This window comes from Hevea brasiliensis, chromosome 4, assembly GCF_030052815.1.
Source record: "Hevea brasiliensis isolate MT/VB/25A 57/8 chromosome 4, ASM3005281v1, whole genome shotgun sequence".
Lineage (NCBI taxonomy): Eukaryota > Viridiplantae > Streptophyta > Magnoliopsida > Malpighiales > Euphorbiaceae > Hevea > Hevea brasiliensis.
Genome location: NC_079496.1, coordinates 106,382,177 through 106,399,745, shown reverse-complemented (window position 1 = coordinate 106,399,745; position 17,569 = coordinate 106,382,177). Strand labels below are relative to the sequence as shown.

The 17,569-nt window shown below is 35.8% G+C and overlaps 2 non-coding genes and 1 pseudogene across 2 annotated transcripts; 1 reads left to right on the top strand and 2 right to left on the bottom strand.

Annotated features, from left to right (window-relative positions):
• Window positions 1-816: 816 nt before the first annotated feature.
• On the bottom strand, window positions 817-917 carry LOC131179606 (U6 spliceosomal RNA). Its single transcript, XR_009148497.1, has one exon. It is a non-coding gene; the product is annotated as a U6 spliceosomal RNA (small nuclear RNA).
• On the top strand, window positions 906-964 carry LOC131179629 (U6 spliceosomal RNA; annotated as a pseudogene).
• Window positions 965-1,111: 147 nt separating this feature from the next.
• LOC131179584 (U6 spliceosomal RNA) lies at window positions 1,112-1,212 on the bottom strand. Its single transcript, XR_009148474.1, has one exon. It is a non-coding gene; the product is annotated as a U6 spliceosomal RNA (small nuclear RNA).
• Window positions 1,213-17,569: the final 16,357 nt, after the last annotated feature.

Sequence of the window (17,569 nt, the reverse complement as noted above, 5' to 3'; positions counted from 1 at the left end):
ATTTCCTCCACCAACATCTTCTGCATGACTAGATCCTCCAATTGAAGCACCAACTGTAACGGTCGGGCTCCAACCACTAGAGGAATTGTTCGCTTTGGCTATAAGCCTCACGGTTTTATCCCATAGGTAGAATGGAGAACTTCCCAGGAGGTCACCTATCTTAGGATTTATCTTAAGTGAGCATGCTTAACCTTGGAGTTCTTCCAACTCTCTAGGCCATTCCACCAAAAGGAGCCTCTAGTGATTATTTCCCCCATTTTATACATCATTACTTTTTGAACCCAAGACCATCTCTGTGCTTTGCCAATGTGGGATTTGCCTAAGGGACTTTTCTCCCCCCCTTTCGGGACTCAGCGTCCTCACTAAGGTTTGCCCCACCATCTCCCAAGAGGACATGTGAGTGGCTTTGATACCAATTGTAACGATCGGGCTCCAACCACTAGAAGAATTATCCGCTTTGGCCATAAGCCTCACGATTTTGTCCCATAGGTGGAATGGAGAACTTCCCAGGAGGTCACCCATCCTAGGATTTCTCTCAAGTGAGCACGCTTAACCCTGGAGTTCTTTCAACTCTCCAGGCCATTTCACCAAAAGGCGCCTCTAGTGATTATTTCCCCCATTTTATATATCATTACTTTTTGAACCCAATACCATCTCCGTGCTTTGCCGATGTGGGATTTGCCTAAGGGACCTTCATGTCACACCTTACCCCTCTGTAAGGCATAACAAGATCCCATAGAATACCTAATGAACTATCGAATTTCATCTACCGATAACTCATTGAGTACCCTACAAGGGATTTTAAAACCATTTTCTTACTTTTTGGACCATTTCTCGATTTGTGCATGTCATCCTTGCGCAGGGGCCATGCTAATCTTCTCTGTATCGTTCCAATTTTATCGGATGTCTTCGGGGACATCTGATAAAATTGGAACGATACAAAGAAGATTAGCATGGCCCCTGCTTGTGGGATTTGCCTAAGGGATCTTCATGTCACGCCTTACCCCTTTGTAAGGCATAACATGATCCCGTAGAATACCTAATGAACTACTGAACTTCACCTACCTATAACTCATTAAGTACCCTATAAGGGATTTTAAAACCATTTTCTTACTTTTTGGACCATTTCTCGATTTGTGCGTGTCATCCTTGCGCAGGGGCCATGCTAATCTTCTCTGTATCGTTCCAATTTTATCGGATGTCTTCGAGGACATCCCAAAATTTCAGTACAATTAAATTAAGTATTGAACAAAATGAGTAAAAGAGATTAGCAATAGAAACATGACAAAATTATAATTTGCAGAACTGGAGAGACTTAAAATATAATACAGTTAGAATAATTTGTATACTAGGTATTATTACTAAAAGGTTATAACTTAGTACTTCCAAAGAAGATCAAACTAGTATATAAGATAATTGATACTAGAAATACCATACCAAAAATAAATTGATTCTGAGTATCCAAATTATGATTTATTTCTTTCTTTATTTGTATATATTATTTCTTGTTATACTATTGCACCACTAAGTAGAAATGCTTAGCGCGATAGAATTATTTTCCTCGCGCAAGTACTTCGACTGAGATTTTGGAGTCTAGATTTGCAGAAGTGCCAAAAGAGTTCAAGGTTGTCACCTCCTCAGCAATGCATGTAGATAGGGCTCACATTAAACATACTATGTATTTTGTAAATTTTAATTATTTCTTATATTGTAATTCAAATTAAGAAATTGCATTGAGTAAGTTGTGGTGTAATTAATTTGTATAATATGTAGACTGTGAACTTATGTAATTAGTTGACAAATTATATTACTTAATGGAATTGAAGATTTTGATATATGAGTTGATTCTGAATATGAATGAGATTGAAAATTGTGAATATGGAGGATATGTGATATTTACTACACTAGTCAGATTTAATAAACAACGTTAGTGCCTAAACAATTTTTGAATAAACATATCAAGAACTATTATGAAATAAGATCAGGTGCTCTGGCACGCCGTGTGGCACGCCTTGCTCGGCTGCACTGTAGACGGGTGAGGGGTGTTACAATTTATCTTCAGCATGTCACTAATTTCAAGAAAATGTGCAAGGTGCACATGTGGACTCTTGTTAGTAGTATGCCGTAGAGCATATCATTTAGTATGTATCTTATATATATTTTATTAATAAAAGGCATTTTCACTTTTCCCTTTACATAATATATTTATGTGTAATAGAAAAGGTCCAGTGATATTTTGTTAGAAATTCTATTCTTAAGTTATTAAGAATATGAGTGATAGTATTTCTAACACAAAGTATCATAAATTGGTTCACAATCGAGGATACTTCACAATAAGAACATGACTTATTCAGAAAGATTGTAATCATGTTTGTTCCCAAGTTATTTATATGAGATGTAAATAAGATGGAATGGTGAGTCTCATGCCATATAACAAACATGATAGGCACTTATGCATGATAAATAGGCCGAACTAGTGATATTTATGACAAGCACATGAAGTTTACTCTTGTCAATGCATTGTCATAAATCATATCAGTGCATATAACTTTAGACCTGAGATAGTACAGTTATCTTGTATATAGGTGGTTTGAGTTTGATACTGCTTTCATACTTATACTGTGTAATGGTATATGGGCATGTGTTGGCTCCTACTAGTTATATATGGAGGTAGGTGTTGATCAAGATGGAATCTATTACCCTAAGTAAATAGGGATAAAATCCTATGTTCATTTAATTGTTCTTGATGTTTCAAGTTCCTGGCCAGGACCGATAGATTTAATCAGAAAAGAGTTTCTGATGAGAAAATCTTTTTAATCAAGAACTAGAATTAAAAGAAAACATAATATTCATAGCAAATGGGGTTTGACATAAACCATGACTCCAGCTCGAATTGGGATTTTGTAACAGAGAGATTCTAGTGCATGGTAACATATGATTATAGGTTCATTTAAGGTAAACCTTATTACTGATTGGGTGGCTATGGCATGCTATGCTAGGTGTTAACCATAGTCTATGAGTTGTATAAAATGATTTTGAGAAATCATTTATGGTAAGAAAGAGTTCTAATGATATTAAGAGTTGATATCATGTCTCATTGCCAATTAGTGATGAGCCTAGTAAGTCACACACATACACAAGTAATCATTAAATTATATATGATTTAATTAATTAGTTAAAGAATTTAATTGATTAATTAAATAGTTTTGGTTTGCAATTAGATTGCAAAGTCCCTAGCATAGCTTGAAACCAAATCTATGTTATTGGATGTATAGTACAAGTTAAATTTATATTTAAAGTATTTAAATATGAATTTAATTATGAGAAATTAATTAATAAAGATTAATTAATTAATTTATATTTGATATAAATTGATTAGAAGAAGAGAAATAATTATTTTGGGTTGAGAACTCAAAATTAAGACACAAGGGTATTTTGGTCATTTCACAGGGTGACATGTGGCACCATGAGATGGTGACACATGGCACTACACATAAGCTTACCATTTGATCGCAATAGGTTGACAGGACCTAATCTCTCTGATTGGCTAAGAAATTTGAAACTTGTCCTGAACCTTGAACATATAGGATATGTTCTAGACTCAAATTTTCCTGGTCCCTTAACTCCAGAGGCCACACAAGAGGAACATGAAACTTTGGACAAGTGGAAGGAGCATGACATGAGAGCCAAGTGTTATATGCTTCCTTCTATGAATAATGAGTTACAGAAGCAGCATGAGAACATGTAGAGTGCGAGTGAGAACCTCCTTCACCTACAAGAGTTATATGGTAAGCACAACTGGAATGCTAGGTATGAGATATCTAGACAGTTGTTTCGCATGAGGATGTCTAAGGGACAGAATATTAGGGATCATGTCCACAAGATGATTCGGCTAATTGAGCAGCTGGAACATCTTGATTTTAACATGGATTTCCAACTACAAACGAATTTGATCCTTCAGAACTCAAAATTAAGACACAAGGGTATTTTGTTCATTTCACAAGGTGACATGTGGCACCATGAGATGGTGACACATGGCACTACACATAAGCTTGTCATTTTGTCTTTTAATCATGTAAGATGATCAAAGTCAAGATTAAATCTAAGTTTGACACTTGGCACAATGTGATTGGGTCAATTAAACTAAGAGCCAATCAGAATGTGACATGTGGCAAGGGTTTTAAGTGGTGACCTAACTATATAAGGGAAAGGATGAAAGAGCAAAATAATAATCTGCCATTCTTTCTTTTGTGCCGCCACTTAAAGAACCTCTCCCCTCTCTTCTTCTTCATCTCTCATCAATTCAAAGAGAATTGCCAACATTCTCTTGAATTAAAATTGCTAGAAATCGTTTCTAGTGTCCTGTATACATCTATAACATCTCTAAAGGCAAAACCTTAATTTCTAATTGATTGGAAAGGATTGAGAAGTTGTTCAAGGGGCCGCCATTGGTGATTTTGGTGTGGACAAGCTAGAGAGACAACATTTGGTGTCCTAGGTGCATCCCAAAGGTACCAAACACAACTACAGTGCATCAAAAAGTTAGTGCACTTGTTCTTGATTTAATCTAGGGTTCTAATGAATTAATCTGTTAATTCTAAAATCTTAAATAGCAAATGTAGATCCAAAAACATATTAAAAGTGTTTTAATATGCTGTTTAACATTGAAATCAAATCGATAAATAATGAATCTTGCATGATGTATGAGACCCTAGAAGAAAAATTTTGAATTCAATGATTTAAACTTATGTTTTTCATGCTTCCGCTCCTTCAACTCTCAGTAGGACCTCCCCCAAACTGTGATTGTTGAATCATCTGACAAAGTGAGGGCTTTAACTCAAAGTTGTTTGCTTCCACTCTAGGCCTTGTAATACTCGGTCTAAAATCTTCAAAACTAGGAAAAGCATGATCCTTAATTGATCTGTTGTTGTTGTTTGCTATAGCTTTTATCACTTGTTGCTCTTGATGTTGCTCTTGCTGTCCTTGAATTATGAGTTCAGCTTTTCTTCTTTAAGATTCTACTCTTAAAGCATTAGCTGTCTTTTCAATCTTAGGGTCAAAAATTAAATCAATCTCTACACTTTTTGTTCTTCTCATATAAAAGATATGTACTTGAAAAACCAAAACAAGAAAATCTCAAAGTAAAATTATAAAGAAGAGAAATTAAAATAAAAAAAAAATAAAGTGCCCAAATTAACCAAACAATCAACCGTCTAATATCAAACAAAAACAAATCTCCGGCAACGACGCCAAAAACCTGATTGCATACTCCATAAATATACGGGTTATTCAAGTAGTAAAGAAAATATATCGTCCTACAAAGATTTTTTGTTTGAGTACCAAACTATAAAAGTCATGATTATTTAGGCTATCAATAATTTGTACCAAAGGTAAAGTAAGAGATGCAGCAAAATAAATTGGGAAAGTAAGGAAATTCTAATGAATTAAGCAATTAAAATTCTAAGCATTATACTAATTTACTAAAATTTCAGCAAGTGACAGAAGATATAATTAATTAATGGTAAAAATTGATTCCAGAGTTGAGGTTCATGAAGTAAATTTCATCAGGATTTGGATAGGCAAACCAAGATTAAGGGAAATACAAGTTTGAAGGAAGTTAATTCTAATTTCCTTTAATTTCTCTTTCAAGCAAACTAAAGAGTGTTTTAAATAAAACTAAACCCCATTCTCATGCAATGTTTAATTACCCAAAACCATTTAAGCATTTTAATCAACTTGAAATTCCTCTTAACCCACTAGTTTATTTCTAACACTAGGTGATTAAGTTCATTATCTTGATTATCTATCATAGATTTTTACCTCTCGGTCCTTCAATCTAAGATTAAGAACAAAACCCAAAGGGTACCAACAATGGGTATGTAAATAAGCACACAAGATAAGAATCAAAGTTTATATATACTAAAACCTGATTAAAACCAGTCCAAATCCTTAAATAAAACTTAAATCATTATACCCAACTCTGAAATCCTAGGTATCTACTCACTCATGCTTGCATTTACAAGTGGTAAGTATGAAATAGAGCAAGAAAACAACAAAATAAGACTAAAAAAAAAAAAACCCAAAAGAAGATAATCTAAATCTCTGAAAATGGAAGCTGGAAACGTTACCCTGCAGGTGTTCTTCCTCCAAAAATGGTGTGGTTCCTTCTTTCCTTTCTCTTTTGATTTTTCTCTCTCTTTCTCCTTATGGTAAAAATGAGAATGTGATGCTTATATATCCCCTTAAGCTTTGCCTTAAAAATTATCTCTAAAGGGATAAAGACAAAAGGTGTAAAAGGTGTGAAAAGAGAAAATTTTTCCATATCAGCAAATCTCCCAGTGCCATCCTACATGCCTCATGTTGATTCAAGTTATTTTCAACATGCCTCATGTTGATTCGGAGGAGGAGCCTTTAGATTCTGCACGACCAACTACACTGGGCATGTGGAAGTCCCTAAAACTTTCGGCGTGTTTTGTTCCAAAATCTCTATTTACATGACCCAGTGTTGAATTTACATGCCTCATATGGATTCTTGTTGGCTGACTCTTATCTTCACACTACCCTCAACACGAGGCATGTTGAAGCCCTTGAAAATATCGACTAGTCTTCTTCTTTAAGCGAATTTTATTCATTTTTCACACTATTTTAAGCTTCCAAATCACTTTGAATTTCTTCTATATGGACCTTTTTGCCTTTAAACTTTATTAAACCTATCAAAAACATTAAAATCCAAAAATCAAATATAATGAAACTCAAATTAACAAATTAACTAAAATAAGCATTAAAAGCATAAAATTACTAAACTAAAAAAGGCAAAATGGATGCAAAACTACCCTAAAATATCTATATAAAATCGGTTTATCAATATTCTTGAGTTCCAATTGATATTTGATCTATTTTTCTATGTTCTTTTAATTCAAGAAGTGTTATAAAGTGTTTGGATTATGTTAAAAGACCTGAACCCTTAGATAGTTGTAACTAATTAGGAATTTTAACCCCTTAGAAGACTCGAGTTAGAATCCAATGCAAATTGTTATTAGTATTTTCTTATTTTCTTTACTTCCTTTATTTTCTTTAGTTTATTTTTATTACAAATAAAATTGGTAAGTAGCCCTAAGGTAAGTACTAAAGAGGGAATTTGTGTAGAGCTTACGCGGAGCTAAATGGGAGTAACCCAGGGATATCATTACTATACTAGAAGAGAGGTCTTTGTTTAAGGGTAGCTTGCCTCAATGGCAACTGCACTTACTAACAAGTAAGTAGCCCTAAATTCCTAGAATAACCATTGGCATGAAATTATAGTAATAATAGCATTTTTATTTGGTAAATTAATATTAGCTTTGTTTTTAATTTAACTGACATTTGCATATAAGTAATTTAAATAAATACTTGGTAAATCAAAATTAATCTTATTTATAAATTAAACTAACCTTAGCATAGAAAATAAATTTAATTAAATACTTGGTAATTGTAAAATAAATTAGCATGTTAGAAATCCTTATTAGGTTGTGATTGTTTGGGCTTTATGTCATATTAGAATAAATTATACATATACATAATTAATTTAGTTTAATTATCTTTAGGTAACTTGGTCAAAAATCAATTAATTAGGTTAAATAAAAACTTAGGATTGTTTGAAATTGAATTTTTTTGTAAATTAAATTCTCAATAATAAATTAATTTTAGACATCTAGTAAATATCATTTAAATAATTGGTAACCCCGTAGATAGGGATTACTTGTGTATGAAAACTATTTATAAACAACAACTCTTTTGTGAATTACTTGTATGTTTAGGATTAGAATTACATTTTTAGGATAAAGTTTAATAGAGAAATAATAAACAAGACTTCTAGAAACATTAGACCAGAAATAATAAACAGGACTGACACGCGAATTTACGAGATTAGACCAAACGTAAGGGGTGTCTAACATCTTCCTCTTATGTACCCACTATCCTGAACCAAGACATTGGACAATGGTAATGATAGTTGTGAAAACTTTGCAAGGAGTAAGTTGTCATCCAGGGCCCTCAGAAGAAATACTGAATATGTCCCAGCTATTACCCGGGTGACGACTCATGCCTATCTATGCCTTCGTGGCATAAATCTTTAGTACCATAGTAGTGTTATGGGAAGATGATACTTACCAGTGGTTGATTCTATTAGGATTATATGAAGTACTTGTCTAGGAAATGTTGTCTAATGAGGTATTACTTAAGTGAGATGATTATGACTCCATCATCTTTCCTGGGCATTACCTAGTCTATTTTATATAATTCTAGTGAATGATATTTCGCATGATGCCTTACTATAACCCCTTCCCACCCCCCCACCCCCCCCCCCCCGCCCTAGTTTGGTGTAAAATATGCATATTCCCTGTGGAGTCACCAAACTGTTGGGGGGGGGGGGGGGGGAAGGGTGTCGTAGTAAGGCGTGATGTGAAATATCATCTACTAGAATTATATAAAATATACTAGATAATATCCCAAAAAGAAGGTAGAGTCACAATGGTCTCACTTAAGTATCACCTCCTTAGACAATATTTCCGAGACATGCACTTCATACAATTCTAATAGAATTTAACCATTGGTAAGTGTCTTCTTCCCATAACACTACCACAGTATTAAGGATTTATTCCACAAAGGCATAGATAGACAGGAGTCACCACCCAGGTAATAACCGAGACATATTCAGTGTTTCTTCCAAGAGTCATGGATGTTAGTAGTATGCCCTAGAGCATATCATGAAATTGTGCCTTGTAAATATTTATTTCTCTTTTAATGGAATATATCTTTTTCTTTTAAATTTAAATGGATTAAATTTACTTTAATATATCCTTTAACAACTTGTTAGATATTCCATTCTTAAGGTGTTAAGAATATGAGTGACGGAATATTCTAGTATAAGTGTTATAAATTTATGGTTCACAATCTAAGATACCTCATTGGGTATGATTTATCAGGATAGATTGTCACCTTTGTTTGTTTCCATGGATTAGTATAAGATACTAATGAGATGGAATAGCGAGTTTCATGCCATATGATAAACATGGTGGGTACTTATGTGATAAGTAGGCTGAACCAGTGACACAAATATGACATGTACATGGAGTTTACTCCTGTCAATAGATTGTCATATAGATCATAATAGTGCATATAATCCCTTGACCTGAGATAAAACAGTTATCTTATATATAGGTGGTTTGAGCTTGATATTGCTTTCATACTTATACTATGTATGAGTGTATGGGCTTGTGTTAACTCCAACTAGTTAAATATAGATATAGGTATTAGTTAAGATGGGATCTGTTACCCTAAATAAATAAGAATAAAATCCTATGTCCATTTAAATTATTTTTTATAAGTCAAATTCCTGGTCAGGACAGATAAACTTAGTTAGCAAAGTGTTTTTGACTGGAAAGTCTTATTAATAAAAAAAAAATTAGAATTAAAATGAGGATATATGATTCAAAGCAATAAGAGTTTGACATGAACCATGACTCTAGCTAGAATTGAGATTTTGTAACGGAGAGATTTTAGTACATAGCATATATTATCAAGGTTAATTAATAAAGGAATAATTCATAACTAATTTAGTAATCATGGTACATTATGCCAGATGCCAACTATGATTTATGAGAACTAAAAATGAAAAGAAAATTTCATTTTAAGTATAAAATAGTTCCAATAATATTAAAGAGTTAATATTATTCTCATTGTCAATTAGTAATAAACCTAGTAAGTCATACACAAAAGAACAATATGATCAAAGTAAAAATTAATTTGATTAATTAATTAAATTAATATATTTAGTTTGCAATTAGATTGTAAAGTCCCTAGCATGACTTGAAACTAAAGTTATCTATGAAAGTATTCAAGTTAATATTTAAAGTGTTTAAATATAAACTTCATTAATTAAGCATAAGTTAGGAAATTAAATTTGATTAATTTGGGAAATTAATTTTGGTTAATTTGACTTAGTTTGACTTAGTTTGACTTGGTCAAAGGAGAGAGAAAGTGTAGGATTAATTAGTATTTTGAAAACTAATTAAATCAAAATTTTAATTTCTTAATTATATCAATTTGACAAGTGGTCTAATGGAGATTAGAAAATGCATTTAGTTGAGAAATCAAATGTGGACACTTGTAAATTAGATAATAATTAGGAAATTAGATAATTATGAGATAAAAAAAGAGAAAATAATTAATTTTCTCTCTTCTTCAAAAAAGTTGTTGTCCAATCTCTCTCTCTCCATAACTAAATCTTGTTCTTCCTTTCTTGTTTAATTCAAGAGAGATTAAGTGTTATATCTCTTGAAATAAAAGTTGAGAAAGAGTTTCTTTTCACTTCCATAAGCTTAAAATCAAGAAAAACCTAAAGCTCCTTTTCTTCCATACTTGGTCGAATCATAATAAGAACAAGAAGGAGTTTTTGGCCCTTTCAAGGAGCTTTGATCACTTTGCTTGTGTGGACAAGTTAGAGAACCAACAATTGGTGATCTCCACTCCCTGAATTTGGTATTGAATTTGATTCTGCGCCTAAGAGGTAAATTTTCCTAAACGTTAACTTGTTAAATTTAGGACTTTTATTTCCTAATGGCAATTAGGCATGTTAGCGATTGAAGCATAATTTGTTATGACCAAAATTATGTGTTTCTATCTGTTTATGCAATAGTATAAATTGTTTATAAATTATATGATACCCTAGCGTTAAGATAATTTAAAAATTGTTAACTTAGCAATCTTAGGTGAATTTTTCTTTCAATTAGTATCAGAGCCACCCTAATTTGCCATTAGGCACTTTAATACATGTTATATGATATTTGGGATTCTAGAAAATTGCATGAGATGTAAGTTGGAATGATAAGTGCATAATTTATTAATTTTACTTCCATCACATTTAGTGTTTCTAAGGTATCTTTATGCCTAATTTAGTTGATTAAAGTATAATTATCTATTAGGCTTATGTTTAGAGAGTTGTTGGAATAATTGTGTTAAATGGAGAAATTTTTAGCATTTGCATTAATTTGACACTTTCTGTATTTTTCAGGATTTTGGTGAAGTTCCAGAGCATAGAAGCATGGAAGGAAGCTTGGAAAGGTCAAAGGATTAAGAAGCGTTGCTGATATAAAGTACACAGGTTGTGTAAGTACAACCATGGACCCGTGTAACATTCTACCAGAAGAAATCTAGGGAACTGATGAAGAAACAAAATACACGAGCCATGTAACTTGACCCGTGTAAATCTTAGAGACCCGTGTAATCTTCTGTGCCAATACAAGACATACCCACTCAGCTCCAGTAAGCTCCCTGGCCCTGGGCTGTGTAGTGATACATGGGCTGTGTATCCGTCAACAATCAGTTTCCTGATTTTTCTCCAGTTGCAGTTTTTGACAGAGAGAATGACTCTTAAATCTAACCCTACGCCATTTATTATAAATAGAAGAGGCAGCAGCCGTCACAGGGAATAAGACCTTCGTTTTCCAGTCACATTCTAGATTTCTTCAATTTTCTTCTTTAATTTTCTGTAAGTCATGAACATGAGTGGATAAGTTTTTAATTCAGTTCAAGGGATTCAAGTTCTTTTGCATGATTTGTGAGACCAGGTTCTTAATTTAATTTATATCTTTTTAAATATCTATTGTTTTTCTGATTTTATTGTCTTTGATCTATTGAATGATTTGCTAAAAAGGCCTATTAGTTAATTGTTTGATATGGTCAATTGCTAGTTCATCTTCGTAATCCGTAATTATTGTGCAAGATTAAACATGAGTAGCAATTAGGTTTTATTGATTATGATCCCAGTTTTCGATAATAACCTAAGGAAAAAATATGGTGAGTAAAATGATTTATGCTTCATAAATTGTTGTTCAGCTTAACTACTTCCTATTCTTAAAGCAATTATTAATTTGATGAGGATTGCTTAATACCAATTCAGTTAATAATTAGAGTCAACAAGAGTGATGGGCTCGAATTGATGAGTATAGAGAAGTTAGATATTTTACCTCGCTGTTTAGTAAATCTACATTAAGTATTCAATAAGAGATAATTGTATTTCTTTTGTCTATGATCGAATCAATGCATTGGAATGTGAATTATCTTGGACTAAAGTTTGTTTAATTTGAGAGTTTTATATTTAATTTTGGTTCTTAATTTTTGATTTTTAATTTCTTCTTTGGATTGCGAATTACCCCCCAACCTTTGTTTCTTTTTGCATTACATAAGTGCATGAAATTTAATAATTCAGTCTCTAGGGTTCGACCTGGATTTACCACTTACTACAGAAAATATTTCATAACTGGTAATTTTAGTTAATTTAATTTTTGGTGGATTCGACAACCATCATGGAACAAGAAAAATTCAAGAAAAAATTACCAATTCTGGTTTGATACCATTCAGCCATGTTGAGAACATGGGTATTCAAGTGTTGTTTTATGGTTTTTCTTACCAAATTTACAGTGATACCATTCGGCCATGTTAAGAACAAGGATGTTCAAATGTTGTTTTTTTAGCTTTTCTTTTTTTTTTTTTTCTTTTGATGATTAAAATATTTAATCAAAGTCCTAACATCAATATAACATGTTTGTGAATGAGATCCACGTGAAATTGATTTAATTTTGAATATTGGATATTTAGAATTAAATTACATATTCAAATATTGGATGTGTGAATTGCATGAAGGATAATCATGGACTTAGGAGACCAATGTGATTGATTTCTTATTTATTCTTATGAGATTATAATAATTATTTTATTATTTACAAAGGGATGTATTATAAAGTTGTTATGATTAGTCCTAGGTTGTAAATTTATTTATTAGAGCTTGTATTGCTCAATTCTTTTGTACTTCTTACCTTGGTATGCCAAGGATACTTTATGTAATTGGCTTTGGTGAAGATTACAACAAGAAAAGGAGCTTAAATCATTGATGGAGATCAGTGAGAGCATAAGACTTCAAGAGTTAAAGATTTTCAAGAAAAGCTTCAAATAGATTGTCGACACCATATTTTGGCCGATCCCTGAAATCAATAAACTTTGAAGCCGATCCATAGTCTCCCTTTGCCAATCTCTCCTCAAAAGGAATCTAATCAATACTAAGTTCCCATATCATCTAAAGCCTCATCGATCTCTCAAACTAATTGTCAAATCCCCTGACCAGTCAATTACATTCCCGATCTCAATTGTCAAATGAGATTAAACCAATATTAGGCCTTCGTGCCACTAGTCTTATTGCCGATCTCTCATTTAAAAGTTTGGGAATAATAAGGTTAAGGTTTCGATCTGGTTTAATGATGATCCCGATCTTAAATGTTCAAGTCAAATTTCTAATTTTAATCAAGTCCCGTTTAGCATTGGTTCCCTGCCGATCTCATCCTTATTGTGTTTTCCGACCTCTTACACTTAGATCAATAATCACTTTTAGTTGTTATTTTAATATGCTCAGACAATTAAGTAATTAGGCAATTTAGAGATTTTCTGATCACATCCATTCATTAAATAAAAGGGGAATTTTCATTTCATTTAAAATTTGCACAAGTCATTCGGCTGGAGGATCACCCCCAGCCTGATCTACATTTTGTTCGCTCCCTCTCTCACCTTCGGCCTCCTCCTCGCTTTCCTCTTCGTCTTGGGGAGCCAGGTCGACTATCCAGGAGAAGTCCTCCTCGGGATAACGCTTCTTGAGCTCGGCCAAGAGATCCCTGTGAGCATTTACATAAGCGCTGACCTCCCTTGTCACCGCCTCTTCTTCTTTTGCTCTGAGCTCCTCAGTGAGGTGAGCAACTTCACCGGCTCAGAGCGCCTGAACTTCTTCAAGAACATGATCTCGCTCGGCCAGAACATGAGCTTGCTCGGCCAGCTTATCCTCGTAGAACTTCATCCGCCCTTCAATTTCAGATATGTAGTTCTGAGCGGATGAGAGTTGGGATCAGAGGGAAGCCACTTCATGACCCATCTTCTCGACCTCCTTACCCAGGCGGTGAGCCTTCTCCCGGACAATATGCTGGTTCACCAAGCACTCCACGTTCAGGCTCATAGATCGGGTCAGGATGTCATCAAGATTGTCCGGAGATAGCCTATCCCGATCCTCCCGAAGGCAGATGGAGGACCCCAAGACTTTAGCAAAATCCGGGTTCTCTCGAACCGTGCGGTTCTTCTCCAACGAATGGATCAAGATTTGGGCACCACGAGAAAGGGTCCTTACAGGAGGTTGGGAAGGACCCCCTTCCGCACTCGAAGTGACTGGAGGAGGTGGAGGCGGCTCTTCTTGGCGAGGAGGAGATCGGACCACTTCTATGACTGGCAATCCCGAGGGTTGAGACGAGCCTCCTTGCATCTCTCCGAGATCATGACTGGGTGTTTAAAGCAGCTCAGAATGCTTCATCTCCTGCACTTTCCGGGAGACCTCCCTCTTCCGTTTTTGGCTATCCTTAAAAGCTTCGCCGCTTGCCATACCTGCACAAAGAAGAGGTCAGTGAGATTGCTAAGGTCCAAAGATCTGAGATATAGAAAATACCGATGCCGAGGTCAGAGAGCTGAAGCCCGCGATCTTCGCCAGTGATCAACTCCATTGTCCAGTGATGCAGTTCGACAGTCACTACATCCAAACAAGAGAACTTCTTTCTGGCCGCCTGATCTTTTAGCTCCATCACCATCAAGCCTTCTTCCCTATTTAGGGTGAGGCGTTTCGGAAGTAAGGGGCCCTGGTGCAGCCAGCTGCGAGGGAAGCCCTCAAAGCCGTTCGGAATTTTGCTCCTCAGAATGAAGAAGCGATTCTTCCAATTCTTCAGGGAGAAGGGCAGATCGGTAAAAAGCCCGCAATGTGGCTTCTCCTAGAAGAACCAATTCTCGTCGTCCTTTCAACGAGTTAATCTATGTAGTTCGGCGAATACCTTAGCTGTAGGACGGAGTCCCTTAGCTTGGCAGAGGCCTCTGAAGGCTACTAGGATCCGCCACGAGTTCGGGTGAACTTGGGCGATGCACACTTGATGAAATTTTAAAACTTCCTTGAAAAAGTCATCAAGGGGGAACCGCAGCCCGACCTTTAATTGTTCTTCGTATACCATAATCATATCGTTCTCCTCGAAGAAATGATCGGCACGAAGATCGCCGTGACACTTAATCAGCTCGTATGAATCAGGCCGGATGTTGTACTCCTGGCTGAACAACTACAGGTAGGTTTCTTGCAAGATTGATGGCAGCTCGTCCATGGGAAGATTTTCTCTCCCTGAAGAAGGTACATGCCTTGATGGTGCTGCTTGCCCCCGAGTTGGAACAGAGACCCTAGGACATTCAGGTCGCACGCTTGGTCCGACCACCTCCATTTCATCAGACGACCACGAGATCTGAACGGAAGGGGGGCTTGCCGCTCTCTAACCCTCGGCGCCGCTCATTTTCAAAGGAAATAGAGAATTTAAACTAAAAGGAGGATCAAAACCCTTACTGGAGCTTGATCGGTGTCGGAAGAACTTGAAAAATTGAGAGAATTTTGGAATCACTCGTGGGATGCTAAAATGACATAAGAGAGCAACTGGCTGACCCATCCCCTATTTATACCCGTCTGAGCATTTAATGCTCACAGTGTTCCGGGGGGTGCATCGGTTAGCGGGATTCACCAGCTTTTCTGACACGTCTCACAAATATTCTAGAAATTCCATAATAAAAGGGATCGGCTTACAGATCGGTGAATTAAGGCTGATCAGTTAAGGGTTGTTCAGTTAGGAACCAGATCGGATAAACACATCAGAGATCGAAAAATAATCAATGCGATAATAATAAAAATGATAGTTGTCAAAATAAAATTTTATTTCCAAAAAGGTCGGATTACATCATTTGGGCGATCTCTAGAGATCGGATTACATAAAAGTTGAATTACATCATTTGGGCGATCTCTAGAGATCAGATTACATTGAAGGTCTGATTACATCGTAGGGGGGATCTCTAATAAAGACCTATGTCAAAGCCTAGTCTCGTGGATGAATCAAAAGATGTGTTTCAGTGGGAGACCGGCCATTGACATCGGATAGATGTACAGCTTAGATGGGGTGATTATGACTCTCATGAGGATGGAGAGTCATCTCCACTGTCATCGACTAGAACCGAGCTGTAGTCGGGACGCCCAATGTGGTGAGGAGCCAAATGAACTTCAAGGGGCAGTCACTGATGTTAAGGGGAATATTAGCAGTCTTCTCGCCCGAAATTAATTCACCGATTATATCGGTCGAACGATTCGAGATCAACACGATCGAAGTCCTCGGTCCAGAACGGTAAGTTAGTCCGGTTCTCTCACTGTCATAAAAAGAGGTTATCATAATTCTCCGATCATCGGGATCGTAAATTTTCAGTCAGGGAATAACAAGAACAATAAAAAAAAGATCAAAGGCCACTATCATGGCCGGGACTACTACCGGAGCAGTTAGAACAGGAACTGTGAAAAGGAAGAGGAAAAATCAAATGCGGGGGGCCTCCCGGTTGAAGGTATATATATAGAAAAAATCCGAGCATTTATTGCAAGCAGAAAACGAAGCGGATGCCTCGAAAATCGAAAGAGTAAATGGTTTGACTGAACAGAACCAGAAAGACGAAAAGACCGGAGTAGGAGAGATCGTAAGAGAGGAGCCCGGCATGAGAGATCGAAAAAGGATCATGTTAGAAAGACTGGAAAGGAGGGGAGGTCGGAAAACAAAGGGAATAAGACAACTTCCGCTAACTGTCGTCATAATCAGAGCCGAGATAGTTAAAGCGTTGCAGACGAAATCTCCACCGCACGCCCCAGAATCGCCGCATTCATCGACATGTGCGAGTATGTCATGATCTTTGTACATCCTAATCTCCACCGTTGATCTTACTTGTAAGGACGAGCTCGGAGCCCTTGGATCAAAGAAGAAGACGACAAGACCAGCACCTTTCACTCCTAGCCCTCGGATCGCTCTTGACAAGAAAATTTTGGGTCGTCAGATTAGAAGAGAGAAAGGACAAATATTTCGGAAGGGATCTCAGCCGTCAGTTCTGATTCTCTTTAATTCCCGAGCTTCAGATCATGTCCTTTAAAATCTTAACCCTCCATCTCCCTCAAAACAAATCCTGACCCTTCATGGGGAGCACCCTGTTCCTATAAATACCTGCATGAAAACTGTTCAAAAAAGATGGAAAAATAGGGAATATAGCGGAAGGACTCTGAAACTTAATTCAGTTCGTTACTCTGCTATTTTTGAGCTTTCATAAGAAAAACTTTTGAAACCAGTTTTCTGAAGTATTTTCTTGCAAAGGGATTTTTGAATACTGAAACTCTCCATTTTCAGTTCGATTCATTATCCGGTGACACTCTCACTTTCTGTCTTTGTTATCTTTATTTCCACTCCCGTTGTTCAAGCTCAACTTCATTCAAACTTGGTTATTCTTTTGACTTGACTGCATTTTAGCAAAGTATCCTTCATTTCAAGGCGAAGCTTAGTCCTCCGGCTATCAACCAGCAGTCCTATTACGTTTTGTGATTCCGTACTTAGTTCAATAGATTCAGCTCCCTACAAGTGAGTGCTTATATCGCTACTTTATCAAGTGTTCACTTTAT